Source organism: Panthera leo, chromosome F2 (genome assembly GCF_018350215.1).
Source record: "Panthera leo isolate Ple1 chromosome F2, P.leo_Ple1_pat1.1, whole genome shotgun sequence".
Taxonomy (NCBI): domain Eukaryota; kingdom Metazoa; phylum Chordata; class Mammalia; order Carnivora; family Felidae; genus Panthera; species Panthera leo.
The window spans coordinates 57,411,884-57,438,311 of record NC_056695.1 but is presented as its reverse complement, the minus strand read 5'-3'; the positions used below and the strand labels follow the sequence as shown (position 1 = coordinate 57,438,311).

Genomic DNA, 26,428 nt, shown 5'->3' with positions numbered 1-26,428 from the left:
CTGGGTCCTCTGTCCTCTTCTCTCTCTGTTTTCCTCCTCACTGTAGCACACTCTTTCTACTTCTTTCTCAAAAATAAACATTAAAAAAAATGAGGTACTGTCTATGAAATCTTCCTGCAAATATTCTATAAACATAAGTATTTTTCAGAAGTATACATAAATGAATATGTTTTATCTCCGTCTTAAAATTAGTATTTATTTTACTAATTCAAAATTAAGTTACTAACAACCAAGAGAATGAAAGTAGTATACTGTGGTAGACATTAATTTGCATAACTATCAAATAATATTTTTTAAAAATCTTGAAATTTTAGTAGTCCTCTGATTGTAGCATTTTATAAATAAAAGATACCAAAAATCCTGTAAAACATTAAATGATAATTTAACTAACATTCGCAAATACTTATTTTTACAAAATATCCATGAGACATATGGGGGAAAGGAAGGAGAAAAAAATAGTTTCAAACATAGAGGGAGGCAAACCGTAAGAAACTTAGAACAAACGTAGAGTTGAGGGGGCTTGGGGGGTGAAAAGAATGGGTAACGGGCATTGAGGAGGGCACTTGTTGGGTTGAGCCCTGGGTGTTGTATGTAAGTGATGAAACATGGGAATCTACTCCCCAAAATAATTTATTGTCAAATCATCTAACATACAGTATATACAGTATACTCAGTATATACAAGACTACACTGTATATACTGTATGTTAGCTGATTTGACAATAAATTATATTTAGTAAAAAAATATTGGTAATGACCATAATTATACCTACCACACACACTTCTGTATATTATTTGTATAAAGGACAAATGATACTCTAAAGAATATCCCTGCAGGAGGTTGTGGGGGAGATCATTCTTAGAATAGAGATTTGTGGAAATTTTGTCCCTGTGGATCTTTCAAGATGACTTAAAATTACATTTTGCTATACATGTAGAAGAAAAGATAATATATGATTTCACATTAATACAATTGTAATTTTCTAAAAGAAATACAGAACTTAATTTACTCAGCCCCATAATTAATATAAATGATAATGTTTGAAGAAAAACATGAGATAAATTTAAAAGATCTGAGATCTAGTCAAACTCTAATCTTAATAAATTGATTTTATTAAAAATCAACTGAATTTCTCAGCCTCAATAATTAAAAGTGATATTTTATAGACTACAAAATGGTAAGCAACTTTCTGTTTTTACATGTCTTCTTTATTTATTATAAAATCTTATATGGTATTTATTATTTTATCCCCACTTTACAAATGAGAAAACTAAAGCCCTGTTTACACAGCAGATAATTTGTGGAACTGAAATTTGAACTTAGTATTTCCTGATTCCAGAGTCTGACCATTTAGTCCATATATTACTTTAGGCTTTGAAGTCAAACTAACTTCATTTGAATTCCATTCTTGCCACAAACTACTTGTGTTCTCTAAGAGCTTATTTCCAAAAATCTAAAAATGAGAATAGTACTTATTTCATTGGTTGAGGAAATTACATGAGAGGATTTATGCATGTAGTAATTATGCAGCTTGAGACAAAATAAGTATTCAATTGGGGCACTTGGGTAGCTGAGTTGTTTGTGTCTGACTCTTGTTTTAGGCTTACGTCATGATCTCACAGTCTTGAGTTGGAGACCCTTGTATGACTCTACACTGAGTGTGGAGCCTGCTTGGGATTCTCTTTCTCCTCCTCTCTCTGCCCCTCCCCTGCGTGCTCTTTCTCTCTCTCTCAAAATAAATAAACAAACATTTAGAAAAATAAGTATTCAGGGGCGACTGGGTGGCTCAGTCAGTTAAGTGGCTGACTTTGGCTCGGGTAATGATCTCAGTTTGTTGAGTTCGAGACCCACGTAGGGCTCTGTGCTGACAGCTCAGAGCCTGGAGCCTGCTTTGGATTGTGTGTGTCTCTCTTTCTCTGCCCCATGCTGCTCACACTCTGTGTGTGTCTCTCTCTCTCAAAAATAAATAAACATTAAAAGTTTTTAAAAGAATAAGTATTCAATTAATGCTAGTGACTATTATAGTATGATATGATTTGCAGAATAATTATTAATATGAATATTTACTTGGTCCCACTTTTTGCAAAAATTTCTGGTTTTATTGGAAATAGACTAATATAGTGATTTAAATTACCTTCAAGTGTAGAGGATTACAGTTATAAGATTACTTTGTAATCATATTTTAAGCACCATGATAGATGTTAGGCATCAAGAGGTCCACAGTCAGACTAAAATATAGTATAATCATTATAATTTAAGAATGTGTGGTAGCTGGAACTAGAGGGTATTACACTAAATGAAATAGTCAGAGAAAGACAAATATATGATTTCACTCACGTGGAATTTAAGAAACATGGTAGACGAAGATAGGGGAAATGAAGCAAAAGTAAGATTAAAAAAAAACCAGAGAGGGAAACAAAACATGAGAGACTCTTTAATACAGAGAACAAACTGAGGGTGGCTGGTGGGGTGTTGGGTGGTGGGATGGGCTAAATGAGTGATGGGCATTAAAGAGGGCACTTGTTGGGATGAGCACTAGGTGTTATATGTTACTGATGAATCACTAAATTCTATTCCTGGAATCATTATTATACTATATGTTAACTAACTTGGATTTAAATTAAAAAAAAAAGAATGTGTAAAGTGTTAAGGACACACAGAGGAGGTATGACATTTTTGGAGGCTAGGAGATAAGGGTCATAAGAAGTTAACATTGAGTTTGGTCTTGCAGGATGATTAGAATGTGATACATAGAGAAAAAGAAGTCCAGTGAACATTTATATATTCATTATCTATGTATGTTATTTGCTTATTATGGGTCTGGTCTTGTACTAGGAACAAATAAAACACACAAAAGCAGACATAGTAGATGCCCTCCATAGTTCCTATAATTTAATGGCAGAAAAGACAATAAGCAATTAAATGGCACATGCAGTTGTCATCACAAATTTAGAAAAAAATGTTGTGAAATCATAAAAAACAGAACAAAACAAAAACAAAGCATCTGTAAGAGAGAGTAAAAGTGTCAGGGTGGGAATGCACCCATTTTAAGAAGGTTCTACTCTCATTGATACCAGAATTTTATGCATCTAGACTACAAGTAAGGAAGACTCACATTGAGGACAAGCTATTCCAGGAAAATAAAGATGAGTGAGTCTAAATTATCAAATGTAAATGGGAGAAAAGCATAGAATGAAGCTGAGGAGATAAGGAAAAACCAGATCTCTCCCACAGAGAAAGCAAATTGGCAGCCATTCAGCCTAATCTGGACTTAAGATACGTTTTGTTTTAAGCTCACATTGTTTTTAAAAAATGGGAACCAACATTTATTTATTTTTGTGTGTGGTAACCTCTAGAGTACATTTTATTTATTTTTAATATGAAATTTATTGTCAAATTGGTTTCCATACAACACCCAGTGCTCATCCCAACAGGTGCCCTCCTCAATACTCATCACCCACCATCTCCTCCCTCCCACCCCCCATCAACCCTCAGTTTGTTCTCAGTTTTTAAGAGTTTCTTATGTTTTGGCTCCCTCCCTCTCTAACCTTTTTTTTCCTTCCCCTCCCCCATGGTCTTCTGTTAAGTTTCTCAGGATCCACATAAGAGTGAAACCATATGGTATCTGTCTTTCTCTGTATGACTTATTTCACTTAGCATAACACTCTCCAGTTTCCTCCACGTTGCTACAAAAGGCCATATCTCATTCTTTCTCATTGCCATGTAGTACTCCATTGTGTATATAAACCACAATTTCTTTATCCATTCATCAGTTGATGGACATTTAGGCTCTTTCTATAATTTGGCTATTGTTGAAAGTACTACTGTAAACATTGGGGTACAAGTTCCCCTATGCATCAGCACTGCTGTATCCCTTGGGTAAATTCCTAGCAGTGCTATTGCTGGGTCATAGGGTAGAACTATTTTCAATTTTTTGTGGAACCTCCACACTGTTTTCCAGAGCGGCATTTAAAAATCAGGAGATTACACACATGTACACTCACAAAGATTTTTGCACTTCCTTAGTAGATTCAATGACTGATATAATGTACCTTCATGGAAATATCTACTGAAATCTATTAATAACTATTCCCATTAGGCTGATCAAGGTCTCTCTGGTTCAACATGGTCACTCCTGGGCTACTTTAAGTCACCTATATATAGTAAGAAGATACAAAGAAGTGTAAGAGAGACCTGATCTTATTTATATTTTCAGTATATCATCCCTTATATTTTAGATGGGTGGATTGAAGAAAACAGAAATTTTAACTGGAAGATGACTAAAGTAGTTTGGGTGTAAGATGGTGGAGACTTGGATTATGGCGATATACTGAACTAGACAGATTCAAGATAGCCTTTAAAGATATAATTTTCAGTATCCAATGATAATTTGATGTGGAAAGCAAGAAAAAATAAAAGGTGATTCCTAACTTGGTGGGATTGAATATCATGAGAATGGACTAAATGATAATATTTAATTAAGTGTAGAAGTCCAGAGGTTTGAGGAGGAAAAATGAAGAGTTCAGTTTTGAGATTTTAAAATTTACATGACTTAAGAGATTTCCACATGGATATATTACATTTGTAGTTGAATGTAATTGAAATTCAGAGATAGCTGGGAACCATCAGCGTGTAGGTACTATAAATAATATTAAAGCAACATGAGTAGGTTGCATCACTTAGACTCTATAAAAAGATTAGACCATCTATGACATAGTCCCAAATATCAATGCTATTTGATGATATGATAGAAAACAAGGAGCCATCAAATCATACTCATGAGTGGCGAGAGGAATAGGAGGGAAACAAGAGAAGGAGGTTCTTGAAAAGAGGTTGAGGAGTGGTCAATGTGGTTGAAAAACTGAGAGTGAGAGGCAGAAGACTGTTAAATTTGTCAGCAAGAAGATTATAGATACGAGTGATTTCTTGGCGTGACAGACCTAGAAAAAAATTTGGAATAGCATGAAAGTTGAATAGACACACTTCAGACAGGTAATAGCTCTGGATCATCAAATTACATAAAGCAGAAGAATAATGGGGGTAGTTCTGGAGTCATTATTTTCTTTCATCCGTGTCTTATAGTTTTCAACATACAGGTCTTTCACATCCTTGATTAAATTTGTTTCTCGCTATTTTTTTTTGATGCCATTGTAAATGAAATTGCTTATTGTTATTGTTATTTTTTTCATTCTGATAGTTATTAGTGTATCCTGAAAATTTACTGAGTATGTTTGTTAGTCTAACAGTTGGTTAATAGAGTGTTTGAGTTTCTCTATATAAGATTTCATGTCATCTGCAAATAGTGACAGATTTACTTCTTCCTTTCTAATTCAGTGCCTTTTTTTTTTTTCCTAATTGCTCCGGCTAGGGCTTCCAATACTATGTTGAATAAATGTGGCAAGAGTGGGCATCCTTGTCTTATTCCTGATCTTAGTGGAAACACTTTGAACTTTTCACTGTAGCTTCTGGCTTGTCATATATAGCTTATATAATGTTGAGGTATGTTTTCTCTATACTTGCTTTGTTAGTGTCCACAGCCTGTGTTCTCTGAGAGCAGTTCCATAGGCCAATAGATGTGGGCCACACCTGAAGTCCTCCCCTCAAGCCATAGCTCAAGAAAAAGTAGAGAGTCCTCCTTTACAGAAAGACTAGAGGGTGTGGTTCAGTCCACCATTTGTGCAGCATACTAGGGGTGGTAACCTGCCAAGAAACATCTTTCCGATTGCCACAGTCCTGTGGACCCAGTAATGAAACCCCCAGCCACTAGAGCCAGACAATCAAGGAGTGTACCTTGGGTAGTAGCCCCTAAAACCCAGACCCCAAACATACAACTCAGGGCATCTTTAACAGAAAGACCTAGTTCTATTCTCTCTTGCTTTGCCTTGGGGGTGGTAGCTGTTATAAACCCTTTCTCCATTGCTTATAGTCCTGTGGGACCCACAAGTGTTAAGTCCCACTGGCCACCAGAGCCAGGCAATGTAGAGATGTGCACAATATAGGGGTGTCATACAGGGGTATAAATTTCTTTCTGCCTGGCACCAATTGCTACAGTCTCATGGGAACAGATGGGGCTAAGGGTAAGCTCCCTTAGACTTCAGAGCCAGGCAAATAAGAAGTGTCCCCTAATTATAACCACAAAGGTCAGGGTGCCATATGCTTGTGAGAGCTCCCATATGGGAAATATTAGTGTTCTGGAGCACAGCAAAAGGAGAGTGTGAAGAAGGCACCCGCCAGTCTCCATCTAGGAGAGTATTCCAACAAACTTCTAGGTATGTGTGTTAAATTAGATGCCTGCCCCTCAGACCAACACTTTAATAAAGCAGGTGAGCCTTTTTCACTTTTACACTGGTCACCAGTGGCTGCCTCTGAACTGGGACTTGGGGCAGGTGAATCTGAACACTTGAGACCTTTAACCTCCCTCTCAGATTGCTGTCATCTTGTAGGTCTCAGGATGTGGGCCCCATTGGTTCTCAAAGTTAGACATTTTGGAAGGGCTCATCTCTCAAGTCCATACCATCAGATTGGGATATCTGATGTGAGGTTCAAATTCTTTGATCCTCAGAGAGAAGCTCTAAGTTTTGAGTTTCTTCCTGGTTTTGGGTAACTGCACCAAGGGTAGGATTCATTTTATCCCAGCTTCTCCTACCCTCGTTGATGTGGATTTCTTCAGTTTGCAAGATGTGTAGTGGTCACTTAGCCAGCCTTTAGGTTTGTTGTTTTCTTTTTTTTTTACTTTTAAAAATTATGAGTGTTATTTTTATTGCGTTGAACACCAAAAAAATTGATTTGATGACGTATATAAGTAGCTTTAAGTAATTTTGCAGATGGACAGTTTAAAAGCATGTAAAATTCTTTGGCCTACATACATTTTTCTTTTTTTTTTTTCTTTTTTTTTTTTTTGGTTTTTTTTTGTGTGTTTTTTTCAATATATGAAGTTTATTGTCAAATTGGTTTCCATACAACACCCAGTGCTCATCCCAAAAGTACCCTCCTCAATACCCATCACCCACCCTGCCCTCCCTCCCACCCCCCATCAACCCTCAGTTTGTTCTAGTTTTTAAGAGTCTCTTATGCTTTGGCTCTCTTCCACTCTAACCTCTTTTTTTTTTTCTTCCCCTCCCCCATGGGTTTCTGTTAAGTTTCTCAGGATCCACATAAGAGTGAAAACATATGGTATCTGTCTTTCTCTGTATGGCTTATTTCACTTGGCATCACACTCTCCAGTTCCATCCACGTTGCTACAAAGGGCCATATTTCGTTCTTTCTCATTGCCACGTAGTACTCCATTGTGTATATAAACCACAATTTCTTTATCCATTCATCAGTTGATGGACATTTAGGCTCTTGCCATAATTTGGCTATTGTTGAGAGTGCTGCTATAAACATTGGGGTACAAGTGCCCCTATGCATCAGTACTCCTGTATCCCTTGGGTAAATTCCTAGCAGTGCTATTGCTGGGTCACAGGGTAGGTCTATTTTTAATTTTTTGAGGAAACTCCACACTGTTTTCCAGAGCGGCTGCACCAATTTGCATTCCCACCAACAGTGCAAGAGGGTTCCCGTTTCTCCACATCCTCTCCAGCATCTGTAGTCTCCTCATTTGTTCATTTTCGCCACTCTGACTGGTGTGAGGTGATATCTGAGTGTGGTTTTGATTTGTATTTCCCTGATGAGGAGCGACGTTGAGCATCTTTTCATGTGCCTGTTGGCCATCCAGATGTCTTCTTTAGAGAAGTGTCTATTCATGTTTTCTGCCCATTTCTTCACTGGGTTATTTGTTTTTCAGGTGTGGAGTTTGGTGAGCTCTTTATAGATTTTGGATCCTAGTCCTTTGTCCGATATGTCATTTGCAAATATCTTTTCCCATTCCGTTGGTTGCCTTTTAGTTTTGTTGGTTGTTTCCTTTGCTGTGCAGAAGCTTTTTATCTTCATAAGGTCCCAGTAGTTCATGTTTGCTTTTAATTCCCTTGCCTTTGGGGATGCATCAAGTAAGAAATTGCTGTGGCTGAGGTCAGAGAAGTCTTTTCCTGCTTTCCCCTCTAGGGTTGGATGGTTTCCTGTCTCACATTAAGGTCCTTTATCCATTTTGAGTTTGTTATTGTGAATGGTGTGAGAAAGTGGTCTAGTTTCAACCTTCTGCATGTTGCTGTCCAGTTCTCCCAGCACCATTTGTTAAAGAGACTGTCTTTTTTCCATTGGATGTTCTTTCCTGCTTTGTCAAAGATTAGTTGGCCATACGTTTCTGGGTCTAGTTCTGGGGTTTCTATTCTATTCCCTTGGTCTATGTGTCTGTTTTTGTGCCAATACCATGCTGTCTTGATGATGACAGCTTTGTAGTAGAGGCTAAAGTCTGGGATTGTGATGCCTCCTGCTTTGGTCTTCTTCTTCAAAATTACTTTGGCTATTCGGGGCCTTTTGTGCTTCCATATGAATTTTAGGATTGCTTGTTCTAGTTTTGAGAAGAATGCTGGTGCAATTTTGATTGGGATTGCGTTGAATGTGTAGATAGCTTTGGGTAGTATTGACATTTTGACAATATTTATTCTTCCAATCCATCAGCATGGAATGTTTTTCCATTTCTTTATATCTTCTTCAAATTCCTTCATAAGCTTTCTATAGTTTTCAGCATACAGATCTTTTACATCTTTGGTTAGATATTGCTAGGTATTTGATGCTTCTTGGTGCAATTGTGAATGGGATCAGTTTCTTTATTTGTCTTTCTGTTGCTTCATTATTAGTGTATAAGAATGCAACTGATATCTGTACATTGATTTTGTATCCTGCAACTTTGCTAAATTCATGTATCAGTTCTAGCAGACTTCTGGTGGAGTCTATCAGATTTTCCATGTATAATATCATGTCATCTGCAAAAAGTGAAAGCTTAACTTCATCTTTGATGCCTTTGATTTCCTTTTGTTGTCTGATTGCTGACGCTAGAACTTCCAACACTATGTTAAACAACAGCGGTGAGAGTGGACATCCCTGTCGTGTTCCTGATCTCAGGGAAAAAGCTCTCAGTTTTTCCCCGTTGAGGATAATGTAAGCTGTGGGCTTTTCATAAATGGCTTTTATGATGTTTAAGTATGTTCCTTCTGTCCCGACTTTCTTGAGGGTTTTTATTAAGAAAGGTGGCTGAATTCTGTCAAAGGCCTTTTCTGCATCGATTGACAGGATCATATGGTTATCTTTTCTTTTATTAATGTGATGTATCACGTTGATTGATTTGCGAATGTTGAACCAGCCCTGCATCCCAGGAATGAATCCCACTTGATCATGGTGAATAATTCTTTTTATATGCTGTTGAATTCGATTTGCTAGTATCTTATTGAGAATTTTTGCATCCATGTTCATCAGGGATATTGGCCTGTAGTTCTCTTTTTTTCCTGGGTCTCTGTCTGGTTTAGGAATCAAAGTAATACTGGATTCATAGAATGAGTCTGGAAATTTGCCTTCCCTTTCTATTTTTTGGAATAGCTTGAGAAGGATAGGTATTCTCTCTGCTTTAAACGTCTGGTAGAACTCCCCTGGGAAGCCATCTGGTCCTGGACTCTTATTTGTTGGGAGATTTTTGATGATTGATTGAATTTCTTTTCTGGTTATGGGTCTGGTCAAGCTTTGTATTTCCTCTGATTGAGTTTTGGAAGCGTGTGGGTTTTTAGGAATTTGTCTAATTCTTCCAGGTTGTCCAGTTTGATGGCATAAATTTTTCATAGTATTCCCTGATAATTGCTTGTATCTCTGAGGGATTGGTTGTAATAATTCCATTTTCATTCATGATTTTATCTATTTGGGTCATCTCCCTTTTCTTTTTGAGAAGCCTGGCTAGAGGTTTATCAAATTGTTTATTTTTTCAAAAAACCAACTCTTGGTTTCGTTGATCTGCTCTACAGTTTTCTTAGATTCTATATTGTTTATTTCTGCTCTGATCTGTATTATTTCTCTTCTTCTGCTGGATTTAGGCTGTCTTTGCTGTTATGCTTCTATTTCCTTCAGGTGTGCTGTTAGATTTTGTATTTGGGATTTTTCTTGTTTCTGGAGATAGGCCTGGATTGCAATGTATTTTTCTCTCAGGACTGCCTTCGCTGCATCTCAAAGCGTTTGGATTGTTGTATTTTCATTTTCATTTGTTTCCATATATTTTTAAATTTCTTCTCTAATTGCCTGGTTGACCCATTCATTCTTTAGTAGGGTGTTCTTTAACCTCCATGCTTTTGGAGGTTTTCCAGACTATTTCCTGTGGTTGATTTCAAGCTTCATAGCATTGTGGTCTGAAAGTATGCATGGTATGATCTCAATTCTTGTATACTTATGAAGGGCTGTTTTGTGACCCAGTATGTGATCTATCTTGGAGAATGTTCCATGTGCACTTGAGAAGAAAGTATATTCTGTTGCTTTGGGATGCAGAGTTCTAAACATATCTGTCAAGTCCATCTGACCCAATGTATCATTCAGGGCCCTTGTTTCTTTTTTTCTTTTTTTTTAATTTTTTTTTTTTAACATTGTGTTTATTTTTGAGACAGGGAGAGAGAGAGCATGAACAGGGGAGAGTCAGACAGAGAGAGACACAGAATCAGAAACAGGCTCCAGGCTCTGAGCTGTCAGCACAGAGCAGGGCCCTTGTTTCTTTATTGACCGTGTGTCTAGATGATCTATCCATTTCTGTAAGTGGAGTGTTAAAGTCCCCTGCAATTACCACATTCTTATCCATAAGGTTGCTTATGTTTGTGAGTAATTGTTTTATATATTTGGGGGCTCCCGTATTTGGCGCATAGACATTTATAATTGTTAGCTCTTCCTGATGGATAGACCCTGTAATTGTTATATAATGCCCTTCTTCATCTCTCGTTACAGCCTTTAATTTAAAGTCTAGTGTGTCCGATATAAGTATGGCTATTCCAGCTTTCTTTTGACTTCCAGTGGCATGATAAATAGTTCTCCATCCCCTCACTCTCAATCTGAAGGTGTCCTCAGGTCTAAAATGAGTCTCTTGTAGACAGCAAATAGATGGGTATTGTTTTTTTATCCATTCTGATACCCTATGTGTTTTGGTTGGCGCATTTAGTCCATTTACATTCAGTGTTATCGTAGATAGATATGGGTTTAGAGTCATTGTGATGTCCATAGGTTTCATGCTTGTAGCGATGTCTCTGGTACTTTGTCTCACAGGATCCCCCTTAGGATCTCTTGTAGGGCTGGTTTAGTGGTGACAAATTCCTTCAGTTTTTGTTTGTTTGGGAAGACCTTTTTCTCTCCTTCTATTCTAAATGACAGACTTGCTGGATAAAGGATTCTCGGCTGCATTTTTTTTCTGTTCATCACATTGAAGATCTCCTGCCATTCCTTTCTGGCCTGCCATGTTTCAGTAGAGATCTTTCATGAGTCTTACAGGTCTTCCATTATTATAGAGCACGTTTATCTCTAGCTGCTTTCAGAATTTTCTCTTTATCCTTGTATTTTGCCAGTTTCACTATGATATGTCATGCAGAAGATCGATTCAAGTTATGTCTGAAGGGAGTTCTCTGTGCCTCTTGGATTTCAGTGCCTTTTTCCTTCCCCATATCCGGGAATTATTAAAGATTATTTCTTTAAGTACACCTTCAGCACCTTTCCCTCTCTCTTCCTCCTCTGGAATACCAATTATGCGTAGATTATTTCTCTTTAGTGCATCACTTAGTTCTCTAATTTTCCCCTTATACTCCTAGATTTTTTTATCTCTCTTTTTCTCAGCTTCTTCTTTTTCCATAACTTTATCTTCTAGTTCACCTATTCTCTCCTCTGCCTCTTCAATCCGAGCCGTAGTTGCATTTTATTTTGCAACTCATTAAGAGCATTTTTTAGCTCCTCCTGGCTGTTCCTAGTCCCTTGATCTCTGTAGCAAGAGATTCTCTGCTGTCCTTTATACTGTTTTCAAGCCCAGCGATTAATTTTATGACTATTATTCTAAATTCACTTTCTGTTATATTGTTTAAATCATTTTTGATCAGTTTCGTTAGCTGTTGTTATTTCCTGGACATTTTTCTGAGGAGAATTCTTCTGTTTCGTCATTTTTGATAGTCCCTGGAGTGGTGCAGGACTGCGGAGCACTTCCTCTGTGCTGTCTTGAATAACTTGAGTTGGTGGGCGGGGCCGCAGTCAGATCTGATGTCTGCTTTCAGCCCACCACTGGGGCCACAGTCAGACTGGTGTGTGCCCTCTCTTCCCCTCTCTTAGGGGCAGGGTTCACTGCTGGGTGGTGGGGCCCGTCTGAGCTACTTGCACACTGCCAGGCTTGTGGTGCTGGGGATCTGGCGTATTAGCTGGGATGGATCGGCAGGGTGCACAGGGGCAATAGAGGCAGGCTCAGCTCACTTTTCCTTTGGAGATCTGCTTCGGGAGGGGCCCTGCGGCACCGGGAGGGAGCCATACCTGCTGTAGGGATCCAATGTCAGAAGCACAGCGTTGGATGTTTGCGAGGTGCAAGCAAGTTCCCTGGGAGGAACTGGTTCCCTTTGGGATTTTGGCTGGGGGATGGGCGAGGGAGATGGTGCTGGTGAGCGCCTTTGTTCCCGGACAAGCTGAGCTCTATAGTCTGGGGCTCAACAACTCTCTCTCCAGTTGTCCTCCAGCCCTCCCGTTCTCCGAGCAGAGCTGTTAGCTTATAACCTTCCAGATGTCAAGTCCCTCTTGCTGTCAGAACACACTCCATCAGGCCCCTCCGCTTTTGCCAGCCAAACTCGGGGGCTCTGCTTTGCTGGCGGGCTGCCCCTCGGCCCCGGCTCCCTCCCGCCAGTCCTTGGAGCGTGCACTGCCTCTCCACCCTTCCTACCCTCTTCCGTGGGCCTCTCTTCTGCGCTTGGCTCCGGAGACTCCATTCTGCTAGTCTTCTGGCAGTTTTTTGGGTTATTTAGGCAGGTGTAGGTGGAATCTAAGTGATCAGCAGGACGCGAGGTGAGCCCAGCGTCCTCCTACGCCGCCATCTTCCCAGGATCCCCCAGGTTTGTTGTTTTGTTAAAGAGGAAATTGTTGCCTAGGTAGCTGTTTACCCAGTGTGTCCTTGGGAGGAGGTGAGTTAAGGATCTTCCTACTTCACAATTTTGAACTGAAACTCTCAAGGAACTTCTTTATGGATTGAATATGAAGTAATACAATTAGGAATAGTTAATAATTCTACAAAAAACCTTTTATAAAGAAAATGCTAATTTAGTCTGCAGCATATACAAGTCCTTTCTTCTATTTCTACCTTTGATTTATCAGTGATTTGATAGATCTTTTCCTTCTTTCTCCTACCCCAAATTACTTGCCTCTCCTTTAGGTTACCCATATTGTTTAAACAAAAAAGCTCATTATTCAGATATTTCTTCTTGTGTTTTATTTCTTATTTTTTCCTCTTATTCCCATTTTACTACATTACTATGATCCATCTCCTGTTACATAATTAAGGTCACATCACTTGTTCCACTTTGTCTAGGTCACATAGCATTTCCATGATAACAATGGAAATTTCTTTAATAAAAATCCATATACTCAGTAAAACATTGTTTTTATATGGAAGTTATAGAATACTATATCTGAGTAACTATCCAAATGCAGCATGGAAAAATATGACAGATCTGACATTGAATTTTGCTTTTATGTTATGTTATTTTTATCATTTATATATTACTAGAAGATACATCACTAGAAGACATTCTTAATATTCTTCTTTATAATTTGATATTTCAAAAACTTGTCATTTAATAATATGTGGCATCAAATACATAAAATAACCTCATTTTTATAGATTTGGAAAGTAGTATACATAAAATATTCCCACATTACACAAGCCAAAATGCTTGCCTTATTCATAAATAGTTTTATTCATCAAAAATTATTTTCTAGTTGCAATATTTTAATATATTTCAAAATATGTGTATTTTAAACTGTATTTCAGTGAAAGATTACCACAATTTAAATTATTTGCGGCCTCTAACTATTCCTTGAATCACCATTTCTTGTTTATATTTTTATCATAACAGTGCAATAGCAGCTTGTATTTTCCTCTCTAGCAATAAGGAGTCCATGAGAAAATAGTTGATAAAGTATAGATAAAGTGCTAAGTTCCTCAGAAAGTATGCATAGTATGAGTACTAAGCCTTGTTATTTATTTATTTATTTATTTATTTATTTATTTATTTTTAAGTTTATTTATTTGTTTAGAGAGAGAGAGAGTGAGCATAAGTGGGGGAGTGGCAGACAGAGAGGGAGAGAGAATTCCAGTTAGGATCCGCACTGTCAGCATGGAGACCGACTTGGGGCTCGAACTTATGAACTCTGAGATCATGAGCTGAGCAGAAATCAGGGGTCGGATGCTTAACCAGCTAAGCCACCCAGGTGCCCTATTTTCTCTTTAGATTGCCTATCCATGTTGAATATTTTCATAAATCACATTTTTCTAAATGTCTTATTAGCTTGGATAACACAAATGGAGTAACTTTCAAAAATCTAGCCCCACTGTTTTTCTATATATTTATACAAGTTAAAATAGATTATTTTAAGGGGCTAGTTTTAATATGGTAACATTGTTCTGAGCAATTTGGGCTCCAAGAAATAATGGAACGTTTATGCTTCCATTACTCTTTCAGATCTACGTAATATGTCTTTTAAGGAATCTTTTCAAACATGCCAGAAACACATTTCCATATGGACAACACTGCAAGCCTTAATTGCTTTGGTCTTAAAACATAATACGAGAGGAAGGTTGCAATGGAGGTTTGCTCAAATTCAAGTCAGCAAGCTTTTCTTAAGCATTTTTGGCTTGATGGTGGAAAAAAAAAATGGTGTCTGCCTTCAAGAAATAGAATAAATTCCAGTATGGTGATATGAGAAAGCACACAACTGAATATCATTCAAGTCATATGAGCTAAGAGAGCATGGATTTAAGTTACAGGAAAACAAGGAAGATGAAAATCCATTTGAAGACTGGGTAGGATTCTTGTAGGAAAAGACTGGCAATATCACATTCTAGGAAGAGAGAATAGCATGTGCTATATTGCTGAGCTGATAAAGGGTAGAGGCATTTGGAAGAACAGTTTTCCTCAAGCAACTGGTTATTTTAAGAGAATAGTAGCTTTTTAAAAATCCCTTTTTTAAAAATACACTTCGCACAACTAAAATGATCTATTTTCTGTAAGAGGCACGTCTAGCATTCTGTAACACAATATGGCAGAATTGGAAGTATAATGTCAGAAAGTTCAGTTTCGACTGTATTAAGGAACTTAAATGCTAGAATGCAAATGTATAAACAAAGGGAAAAGAGAACCAAATTGCAAGCCCTGGGTTCAGGCCTACCTTTTTTACTGCTAAGGGCACAAACTTCAGGCCTAGAGGTTTACTCATTAGCAAAATAGGAACCTGGACAGGTATAATCTTTTGATAAGTAACAAAGTAACAGTTTTGAAAGTGTTTTTAAGCTATGGTTTGGTATATGTCTGTGTGTGATAATTGATATTATATAATTTCTTACACCATGAGCTATGAGGAGATACAAGTTTTTTGATTGAGGATAATATAGCAGTAGCTGTGCAATAAAAACCTTTATCTGAAAACTAAGTGTAATACATCTTGTAATAGAAGAGGAAGCCATTGCTGTTGTCCAGATGAGAAATGTTAACAATGTAAAGTAAGATGGAGGCAATGAGAATTGAAAGGGAACAATTGATGAAATTAAAGAATTAGACTCAAAGGGTTGCAGGGTTTGGGGAAAGAATGAAGATTTTAAAATCTTTATTCATTGGAAAAATCATACTAAAATTAGGAAGAGAAAAGTAACTTGGCATTTACTGAACTCTTCTTTAGCCTGAGTACTTTACCAGGAAACGTTGTAACTTTTAGATACCTAGACCTTCACTATAGTGGTACAACCTGATGTTATTCCATTTTTATTAAAAGGGAAACAGATCTTTGGGGAGAATAAATGGCTTCTCCACATCAAGTGAAAAGAATAACAGGACTTAAAATTAAGTTCATCTAATTCCAAATTCCATACTCTTTCATGTGTAATAGTGTATACTTGTTTTAGAAGAAAGACTAGTTCAGTTTTTAAAAGTTAAAAATAAGTGTCCAAATTTCAGAAAAAATGAAAATAATAAAGACCTAAAACAAACAAACAAACAAATGAACATGGAACATCATGATTGTTGAAATCTTCAACAGGTGATGGTATTCCTAAGGCAGAATATATAGTAAAAGAAGACAGTTTTGGAGAAGGAACATGGAGCAGGGCTTATTTTTTAGGTAATGGGAAGAGGAAGTAGATTCAAGAAAAGAGTGGCAAATAGGTGGTAGGGTGACTTAACTAGACTCAGGGAAATCAAGATACTCCTTACATCACTAAAGCCAAAAAAGAGGTTACACTGGTGACAGAAGAGTTGAGGGAAATGGGGATAGAGAATATTAATTTAGGGATGGAGAATCATTGGTAACTTAAGAGATGATGCAAAACAATTAGATTACAAAATATTAGGAAATAGCTGTGTGAAATTCTATTCTTTAGGAAACTTTTGTGTTGGGGTGCCTGCGTGGCTCAGTTAAGCATCCAACTCTTAATTTCAGGTCAGGTCATGATCTCATGGTTCTTGAGATCAAGCCCCATATAGGCCTCTGCACTGACAGCGTGGAGCCTGCTTGGGATGTTTCTTGCCCTCTCTCTGTGCCCCTCCCCTCCTCTCAAAATAAATAAACATTAAAAAATATATATTTGGGGCGCCTGGGTGGCGCAGTCGGTTAAGCGTCCAACTTCAGCCAGGTCACGATCTCGCGGTCGGTGAGTTCGAGCCCCGCGTCGGGCTCTGGGCTGATGGCTCGGAGCCTGGAGCCTGTTTCTGATTCTGTGTCTCCCTCTCTCTCTGCCCCTCCCCCGTTCATGCTCTGTCTCTCTCTGTCCCAAAAATAAATAAAAAACGTTGAAAAAAAATTAAAAAAAAATATATATATATATTAAAAAAAGTTTTTTGAAGGTAGAAGGGACACCTCTGGGAGTTTCTATGTATTAATGATCTCTTTGCAATCACCAAAGTAAGACATATAAGTGATTAGACTAGCATACTTAGAAAGCTTATTTTAGGAGAACAGATGAAGGCAGGTCCACGTTCAAAAGTGTGATGAATTTATATCATGATAGTTTCTCTTGACTATAGTAGTGTTTTAATATTAGCAGATGAGAGGTATGTACCCTGCTATTTCATTACAAGGATATATCAGTGTTTTAATACTGCAAGTAAAAATCCAAATTTTGTAGCCAAAATTGTTCTTTCTTCTCAAGGTGAAGACAAATTCCTATCTTTGTCTAGTGATATATCTTTAAAGGGAAGGCATCAAACAAGAACTTTCCTACAGAAGGAAACTCTGTGTAGGTAAAGATTCCAAAAACTGAGCCTTCTCAGACATTTGGTTATCATTTTAAGGGACATTTAAATTTTTAATTTATTTTTCATCATAGAATTTCCTGGCAGTTTCTATGTCTTTTTGGAAGCATTTCAAATAGGCATTTCAAATTAGAAACCGGGCTTTTAAGATTTCAAAACACAGCTGTTGGGAGTCTCACCTTGGAGATTAGCACACACAATGGTAGGCAAATCATAGTATGTCCCATAAGATATCTTCTCCAGGGATTTTTTCAATAATTTCCTCAGTGATTATAAAAATATTGATTTTATGCATATAAGAATATTTTTATTTTAGCAACTGCTGTCTGTAAATCATTAGTTTTAGGATGAGTTTGAAGTCCTGCTATTAGGTCATGTGATCAGAGAAAGTAATGGAGAAATGCTAAAGGTGTAGTTACACATAAAAAGGTAATATAAATCTCACTGGTAATGTTAAATGTATAGTAATTGTTAGATTTTTCAATATGGTAATATTGGTGCCTAATTCACTTAAACTTTAGTCCTCAAGTTAAAAAAATGAACATAATAAAAGTAACTATAACTAGATTAATCTGTTTTTAGTTGCATAATAATAATTTTTTTAAAACATGCAAATTGTAGCAGCATCAACCTAAAATGTGAGGGGGGAAGTAAATGTGTAGTTTATTAATTCTATTGAATTTTCCAAGTTAAGTTGTTATTGTTTAAAATAAGGTATTATAAGTTTAAGATATATTATGTAAGTCTCATGGTGACCACAAGGGGAAATCCTGCAGTAATTACACAAAAGAACATGATCAAGAAGTCAGAACATATGGATACCAAAAGACATCAAAACACACAAAAAAAGATGGAAGGATAAGAAACAAGTAACAATAGATCCACAAAACAACCAGAAAACAATTTACAAAGTAACAATATTAAGTCCTTGCCTATCAATAATTACATTAAATGTAAATAGATTAAATAGATTAAATTAGATAAGTCACAGAAATAGCTGAACAGATAAAAGCATGAGAGCCAACAATATGCTGCCTATGAGACTCACTTTAACAACAAACATGGATGATAAATGAGTTAGTACATCAAGAATATATAACAATTGTAGGGGGCCATGGGTGGGTCAGTCGGTTAAGCATCTGACTCATGCAGGTCATGATTTCACAGTTGTGAGGTCAAACCTTACGTGGGTCTCCATGCTGGGCGTGGAGCCTTCTTAAGATTTTCTTTCTCTCTCTCTCTCTCTCTCTCTCTCTCTCTCCCTCCCTCCCTCCCTCCCTCCCTCCCTCCTTCTGTCCCTCCCCTGCTGGTGGTCTCGCTCTCTCTCAAAAAGAAAAAAATATATATATATATGAATTATAAATATTTATGTGCCTCAAATTGGACTAACTATATAAAGCAAAATTTAAGACTGGTCAAAGGAAAATAAATTAGTAATACAATAATACAATACAATAATTGGAACTATTATAGTAACACTATTATAGTACTATTACTATAGCGGTACTATTATTACAAAAATAGTAATACAATAGTTGGGATTTGAATGTCTCTCAACAAGGATAGACTGATCATCAAGACAGAGAATCAATAAAGAAACAATGGTTTTGAAAAGACTGTAGAGCAAATGGACCGCATAGACATACATAGAACATTCTATACAACAAAGAAGAATCCATATTTTCTTAAATGCATATGAAGTGTTCTCTAGGATAGGCCATGTGTTAGGCACAAAACAAGTCTTAGCAAATTCAAGAAGATAGAAATCCTGCCAGATGTCTTTGCTGACCACAATGGTGCAAATTGGAAATCAATAACAAGAGGAAAACTGGAAAATTCACAAACACATGGAAATTAAACAACACTCTCCTGAGCAACCAGTGAATCAATAAGAAGTTAAAGGGGGAATTAAAAGCTTTGTGAGAAAAACAAAACTGGAAATACAACATACCAGAACTTACGAGATACAGGGAAACAGTCCTAAGAGGAAAGTTCTTACGATAAATGCCTACATGAAGAATCAAGAAAGATCCCAAATGTACAACAAACCCTCCACCTTAAAAAACTAGAAAAGAAGAGCAAACTTAGCCCAAAGTTAAAAGAAGAAAGGAAATAATAAAGATGAAAGCAAAAATAAATAAAATAGAAAACAGAAAAATAATAGAAAAGATTAACCAAGCTAATAATTAGTTCTTTGAAAAGATAAAATTGGCAAGCCCTTAGCTAGAGTAACCAAGATAAAAATGGAGAAGAGGACCCAACTCAAGAAATCATTCCTGAAAAAAGAGACATTACAGTTGATAACAGAAATTCCAAGGATCAGAAAAACTATTTAATATGAAAAGTTTTATGCCAATAAACCAGAAAACCTAAGAAAAATAGAAAATTCTTAGAAACATTCAACTTACCAATCCTGAATCAGAGAGAACACCCAAGTAGACCTCATATTAAAGAAGATTGAATCAATGATCAAAGATCTCCCAACAACAACAAAAAACACCCAGAACCAGATGGCTTCAATGGTGAATTTGCCAAACCTTTAAAGAAGAATTAACACCAGTATTTCTCAAACTCCTCCAAAAAATTGAAGAGGAGGGGACATACTCAAATTCATTTTACAAGGCCTGCATTATCCTTATACCAAAAACAGGAAAAGACACTGGTAGAAAAGAAAGCCTTTTTAGGTCAATGTCTCTGATGAATGCAGATGCAAAAATTCTCAGTGAAATACTTGCACACAAAATTCTGCAGCACATTAATAGAATAATTTGCCATGATCAAATGGGATTTATCCCTGGATGCAAGGATGCTGAAACATATGAAAATCAATGAATATGATGATATCACACTAGCACAATCAAAGGAAAGAATCAAAAGGTGCAGAAAACACATCAAAATTCAACATCCATTCATGATAAAAACTAGATTTAGAAAGAACATGCCTCAACATAATAAAGGCCATATATGAAAAACACACAGCTAATATGATACTCAGTGGTAAAAACCAGAGCTTTTCCTCTGACATCAGGAACAAGACCGGGATTTCCATTCTCATCATTTCTATTCAACATAGCACTAGAAGTCCTGGCCCCACCAATCAGACAAGAAAAAGAAATACAAGGCATCTATATTGGTAAGGAAGTAGTTAAACTGTTACCATTTGCAGATAACATGATACTATACACAGAAAACTTTAAGACTCCACCAAAACACTATTAGAAGCAATGAATGAATTAAATTGCAGGATACAAAACTAATACACAGACATTAGTTGCATTTCTATAAACTAATAAAGAAGTATCAGAAAGAAAAATTAAGAAAGCAATTCCATTTGCAGTTTTACCAAAAAGAATACAATACCTAGGAATAAACTTAACCAAGAAGGTGGAAGATCTGTACTCTGAAAACTGTGAAACACTGATGAAAGAAATTAAAGATAATACAAGCAAATGGGAAAATAGTCCATGTTCATGGACTGGAAAAATTGATATAGCTAAAAGGTCCATTCTGCCTATAGCAATCTATACATTCAATGCAATCCCTACTAAAATACCAACAACAGTTTTTACAGAATTAGAACAAATGATACTAAAATTTGTATGGAATCACAAATGACCCTGAATAACCAAAGCAATCTTAGGAAAGAGAAACAAAGCTGGAAGTATCACAATTCCAGATTTCAAGATTAACTACAAGGCTGTAGTAATCAAAACAGTATGGTACTGGCACAAAATAGACACATGGATTGATGGAACAAAATAGCCCAGACATAAACTCACACTTTTGTGGTCAATTAATTTATGACAAAAGAGGCAAGAATATACAATGGGGAAATGATTATCTCTTCAGTAAATGGTTCTGGGAAAACTGGACAACCACACGGAAAAGAAAGAATCTGGACTACTTTCAAACACCGTCCACAAAAATAAATTCAGAATGGCTTAAAGACCTAAATGTGATACCTGAAACCATAAAAATCCTAGAAGAGAACACAGAATAAAATTTCTCTGGTATCAGCTGTAGCAGTGTTTTTCTACATATGTCTCCTAAGGCAAGGAAAGCAAAAGCAAAAATAAGCTATAGGGACTAAATCAAAATAAAAAGCTTCTGCACAGCAAAGGAAACCATCAACAACAAAAAAAGACAACATACTTAACAGAAGAATATATTTGCAAAGGATATATCCAATAAAAGGTTAATATCCAACTATATAAAGAATTTATAGAACTCAGCACCAAAATAATCATCATCTGATTACAAAATGGACAGACAACCTGAATGACTTTTTTTCGAAGAAGACATACAAATGGCTAACAGACACATGAAAATATGTTCAACAATAGTAATCATCAGGGAAATGTAAATCAAAATCAGAATGTGATATCACCTTACACCTGTCAGAATGACTGAAATCAAAAAGACGAGAAGTGACAAGCATTGACAAGGACATGGAGAAAAAGTGGGAAAAAAGTTGGTGGGAATATAAATTGATACAGCCACTGTGGGTAATGGTATGGAGTTTCCTCAAAAAAGATAAAAATAGAAATATTGTATGATCCAACAGTTTCACTACTGGGTATTTATCCAAAGAATGTGAAAGCACTAAAAAATATATATGCATCCCTACATTTATTGCAGCATTATTTATATAGCCAAGATGTGGAAGCAATTCATGTGTACATCAATAGAAGAATGGATACAGATGTATATATGTGTGTATACACACACACACAGGAATGTTAAATAGTCATGAAAAAGTATAAGGTTGTGACATTTGCAACAACCCGAACGGACCTAAAGAGTATTAATAAGTCAGGCAAATACAAATAACATATGATATCACTTATAGGTAGAATGAAAACAAAACAAACATACAAACAAAAATAATCAGACTTACAAATACAGAGAATAAACTGGTGGTTGGCAGAGAGGAGAAGGGTGGGAGATGGGAAAATGGGTAAAGAGGAGTGGGAGATAAAGGTTTCCAGTTAAAGAATGAGTAAGTCAGTGGAATAAAATTTACAACATAGGGAATATATTTAATGATGTTGTATTAATGTTATATGATGACAGTAGCTATGCTTCTGATGAGCAAAATATAACGTATAGAGTTGTTGAAACTCTATGTTGCACATCTGAAATTAATGTAACATTGTGTGTCAAACTATACTCAAATATAAACAAACAAATAAATATTGTAAGAGTAAGATTTTAAAAACAAGATTCTTGTTTTTTACAGAAGTATAGAAAACACTCCTAAAGTTTATATGGAGCCACGAAAGACCTCGAATAGCCAAAGAAATTTAAAAAAAGAAAAAGCAGGAAGTATCACACTTTATGATTTTAAGCTATGCTATATAGATATAGTCATCAAAACAGTATGGTTCTGGCATAAAAACAGACAATTAGAGCAATGGAACAGAACTGAGGCCCAGAAATAAGCCCAAGCATTTATAATCAAATAATATTTGACAAGGGAGTGAAGAACACTCACTGGGGAAAATGCAGCCTCTTCCGTAAATGGCGCTAGGATAATTGGATAGTCACACAGCAAAGAATGAAAACTGATCTAAATCTTACACCATTTACAAAAATTAACTTGAATTTGATTAAGGACTTAATATTAGACCTGAAACCATGAAACTCCTAGAAGAAATCATAGGAATAAATCTCCTTGACATAGGTCTTGGAGATGATTTTTTAAATCCGGCACCAAAAGAAAAAGAACAAAAGCAAAAACAAGCAAGTGTGACTACATCAAACTAACTACAGCAAAAGAAACCATCAACAAAGTGAAATTATGGGCTATGAAATGGGGAAAAATATTTGCAAATCATGTATCTAATAAGAGGCAAGTAGCCAAAACGTATGAAGAACTCATACAATTGAGTAGCAAAAAAATAATGATAATAGCAATCATTATCCAGAACATAGTGAATTAAAAATATGGGCAAAGGACCTGAATAGACATTTCTTTAAAGAACATATGAGGATGGCTAACACACTCAATATCACTAAACTTTGGGGAAATGCAGTATACAACTGCAATGAAATTTAACCCCGCACCTATTAGAATGGCCATCCTCAAAAAGATAAGAGATAACAAATGCTGCCATGCATGTGGAAAAAAGGGAACCTTTGTGCACTATTGGTTGCATTGTAAATTGGAACAGCCACATGGAAAACATTATGGAGGACAAAAAATTAAAAATGGAGCTACCATATGATTAAGCCGTTCTACTTCTGGAACCTATCCAAAGGAAATGAAAATAATAACTGAAGAGTGATAGCCCCCATCTTCATAGCTGGTTGCTACAGATACAGAGCTGAAAAGGGGGTTTTCAATTGTGTAGGAGGAAATGGAAATAAAAAAAATATATATAATACACTGTGATAAGTACAATTAGATAAATATATCCAATATACAGAGAAATAAATGATTACCTCTTTGGGGAATATAGGGAGGAAGAGCTGCCCCAAAGGAGATGACATCTTCACTATGTTCTGAAAATGGATAGAAGTTTTCCAGATGGACAAGAAGTTTAGGAGAGAATTTCAGGATGAGTGTTGAGCATGTGCACTGACCCAGAACAGTATACCATGCAGCATATCTGAGGGCAGTTTGTATTGCTGAGTATCAAGTACAAAGTGGGGTAGAAATATGGTTTCACTCTTATGTGGATCCTGAGAAACATAACAGAAACCCATGGGGGAGGGGAAGGAAAAAAAAAAAAAGAGGTTAGAGTGGGAGAGAGCCAAAGCATAAGAGACTGTTAAAAACTGAGAACAAACTGAGGGTTGATGGGGGGTGGGAGGGAGGGCAGGGTGGGTGATGGGTATTGAGGAGGGCACCTTTTGGGATGAGCACTGGGTGTTGTATGGAAACCAATTTGACAGTAAATTTCATATATTAAAAAATAAAAAATAAAAAAATATAAAAAAAAATAAAAAAAAAAAATAAAAAAAAAAAAAAAAAAAAAAAAAAAAAAAACAAAGTGGGGTAGAAGATAAAGCCCAAGAAAGAGATTGACAAGTAGACAAGGGAATGGAATACATTCCCGATTGATGGATTAGCACCATAATTCATACTTTACTCCACAAACGTGTAATTTTAACAAAACAAAAAGGCAAAGGCAAAGTGGTGTATCATAAGATTACTTCTAAGCTCCTTTAAATAAGCTATTGCAAGTAAGGGAATCCCCAATGGACATTTTACAGATAAAGCTTTATTTTTCCCAAATAACACGAAGTCCAGAAGAAGTACTTACTGTCATACCTTCAGCTTCTTAGTAATACTATTGGATACAGGGCCTCTTTCAGCCTTTTTAAATCTTTTCCACATTCTTAGCAGATTAGTTTTGAGTCTTTAGTGATGGTCTCATGATGGCAGGATGGCTGTTATTATCCTTGTTCCAGATACCAATTCCTCTTTTAAAAAAGGAAGGAGGACTAATGTCAAAGAGTTTTCTCTTTTCGAGACCTTGTATTTTTGTTCAGGAAGAAAAGTCTTAGCCAACTTCCATTTCATTGTCCAGAAATGGTCTTCACGCACATCTTTGAAACAATAGCCTAGCACACGAAACACAAGTCTTGCCTGGGGCTGGCATGAGCATATCCTGAATAAATCAGGGTTCTGTTTAAGGGGTAGGGGGCAATTTTTGAAAGGGAATGGGTAGGGTCTGCCAGGTACAGACAGCATAAGATGGCATTTTATGAATTTTTGTTCTCGAATTTTTGTTCTCAGTTTTGTTCTCGAATCTCATATGTTCCCAATCCTTTATCTCTTATCTACCCCACTCCTTTCAACCTGGACTCACACATGCACGTGTATACACACAGACAGAACAGACTAGCCATATTCAACTACTGTGTTCTTCAGAAACTGTCATGCCTGTAACCCCTATAAATTTTGTACGCTGCGTTTCTTACCTAGAATGTCTGTCTTCTCATTCTTTGTTTGGCTACATCGGCTTAACCTCCAGTATTAAGCTCAGGTTTGAAGCCCAACCAGCCTTTATTAGGCAAATTCCCTTCTTTTTCTACAACAATCTCCATACTTAAAATGTGGTGCTGTAATTTTTTTTTCTCTTGGTCTATCCTTGTGTGTCCTTAAACTTTTTGGGAAAAGGGTCTCATGCCTCCTTTTAATATTATATCCTCTGTATCACCTTTGCATAGAACCTCACATACATCAGTTTCAGAAATCTTGGTCAGCAAGCATCCTATTTTGTTAGACCTGCTTGCATATAAGAAAAAAAATTCTTTTAGAATATAAGTGGCTTTAATCAAGCAGATATTCACCTATTCACGATTAAATTTGGGGCTTTGATTGTGTGTTAGACACCTGAGGTTGTAACTCCTAAGTAAACACTCAGTGAATGTATATTGAATAAATAGATTAATGAATATATGTTTGCAAGCGTAGAAGTTTCTGTCTTGGATGGCAAAAGTGATGGTAGTGTTCTGCACTAAGACTAGAAATAAAGAAGAACGGGTTTCAAGTAGGTCAGCTCATTTTGGGACATTTTGAATTTGTGGCCTTTCTGTGGGACATTCAGATGGTTACCAAAAGAGATCAAAAACAGAGATACAGATTTCTAGAAGGAGGTTGAAGCCATGTGTAGCACATGTAGCAGTTGCCCTTGCGGGGGTATCCCCACCACACTCAAGATTCATGTACCTGTTCACCCAAGGGCTTCCAGCTGTAAACACCTGTGACTCCTATGGGGTGGCCACCTGTGGGGGTGTTATGCCCAGAATTCGTGATCCGCAAAGACCACTAGGGAGCCGAGTCCGATGCAAAAGCAAAAGAACCTTTATTCGAGCTAGCTGGAGCACAATCCCCTACCTGCACAGACGCAGCGGTGAGATACCAGGGAGAGAGAGTGAGTTTCAAAAGCACAAAGGTTTTATAGGGGTCTAGGGGCAGTTGGTGAGGTAATGGCTGTGGCCTCAGCCGATTGGCTGGGGAAGGGGCTGGGGAAGGGTCGGAGTCCTGTTACGCAGGTCACTGGGCGTGTTTTGATCAGGAAGTTTGAACGGGTGAG

The 26,428-nt window shown here is 36.8% G+C and overlaps 1 protein-coding gene and 1 long non-coding RNA gene across 4 annotated transcripts in view; one reads left to right on the top strand and one right to left on the bottom strand.

The window, feature by feature from the left end:
• The window catches only part of CSMD3 (CUB and Sushi multiple domains 3), a 1,240,952-nt gene that overhangs the window by 534,939 nt on the left and 679,585 nt on the right, over positions 1-26,428 (top strand). The gene's annotated exons all lie outside the window — the stretch shown is intronic.
• On the bottom strand, positions 26-25,612 carry LOC122210862. The gene is made up of 3 exons (XR_006198329.1): positions 25,311-25,612; positions 24,650-24,809; positions 26-62 (listed from the first exon to the last, which is right to left on the bottom strand). It is a non-coding gene; the product is annotated as an uncharacterized LOC122210862 (long non-coding RNA).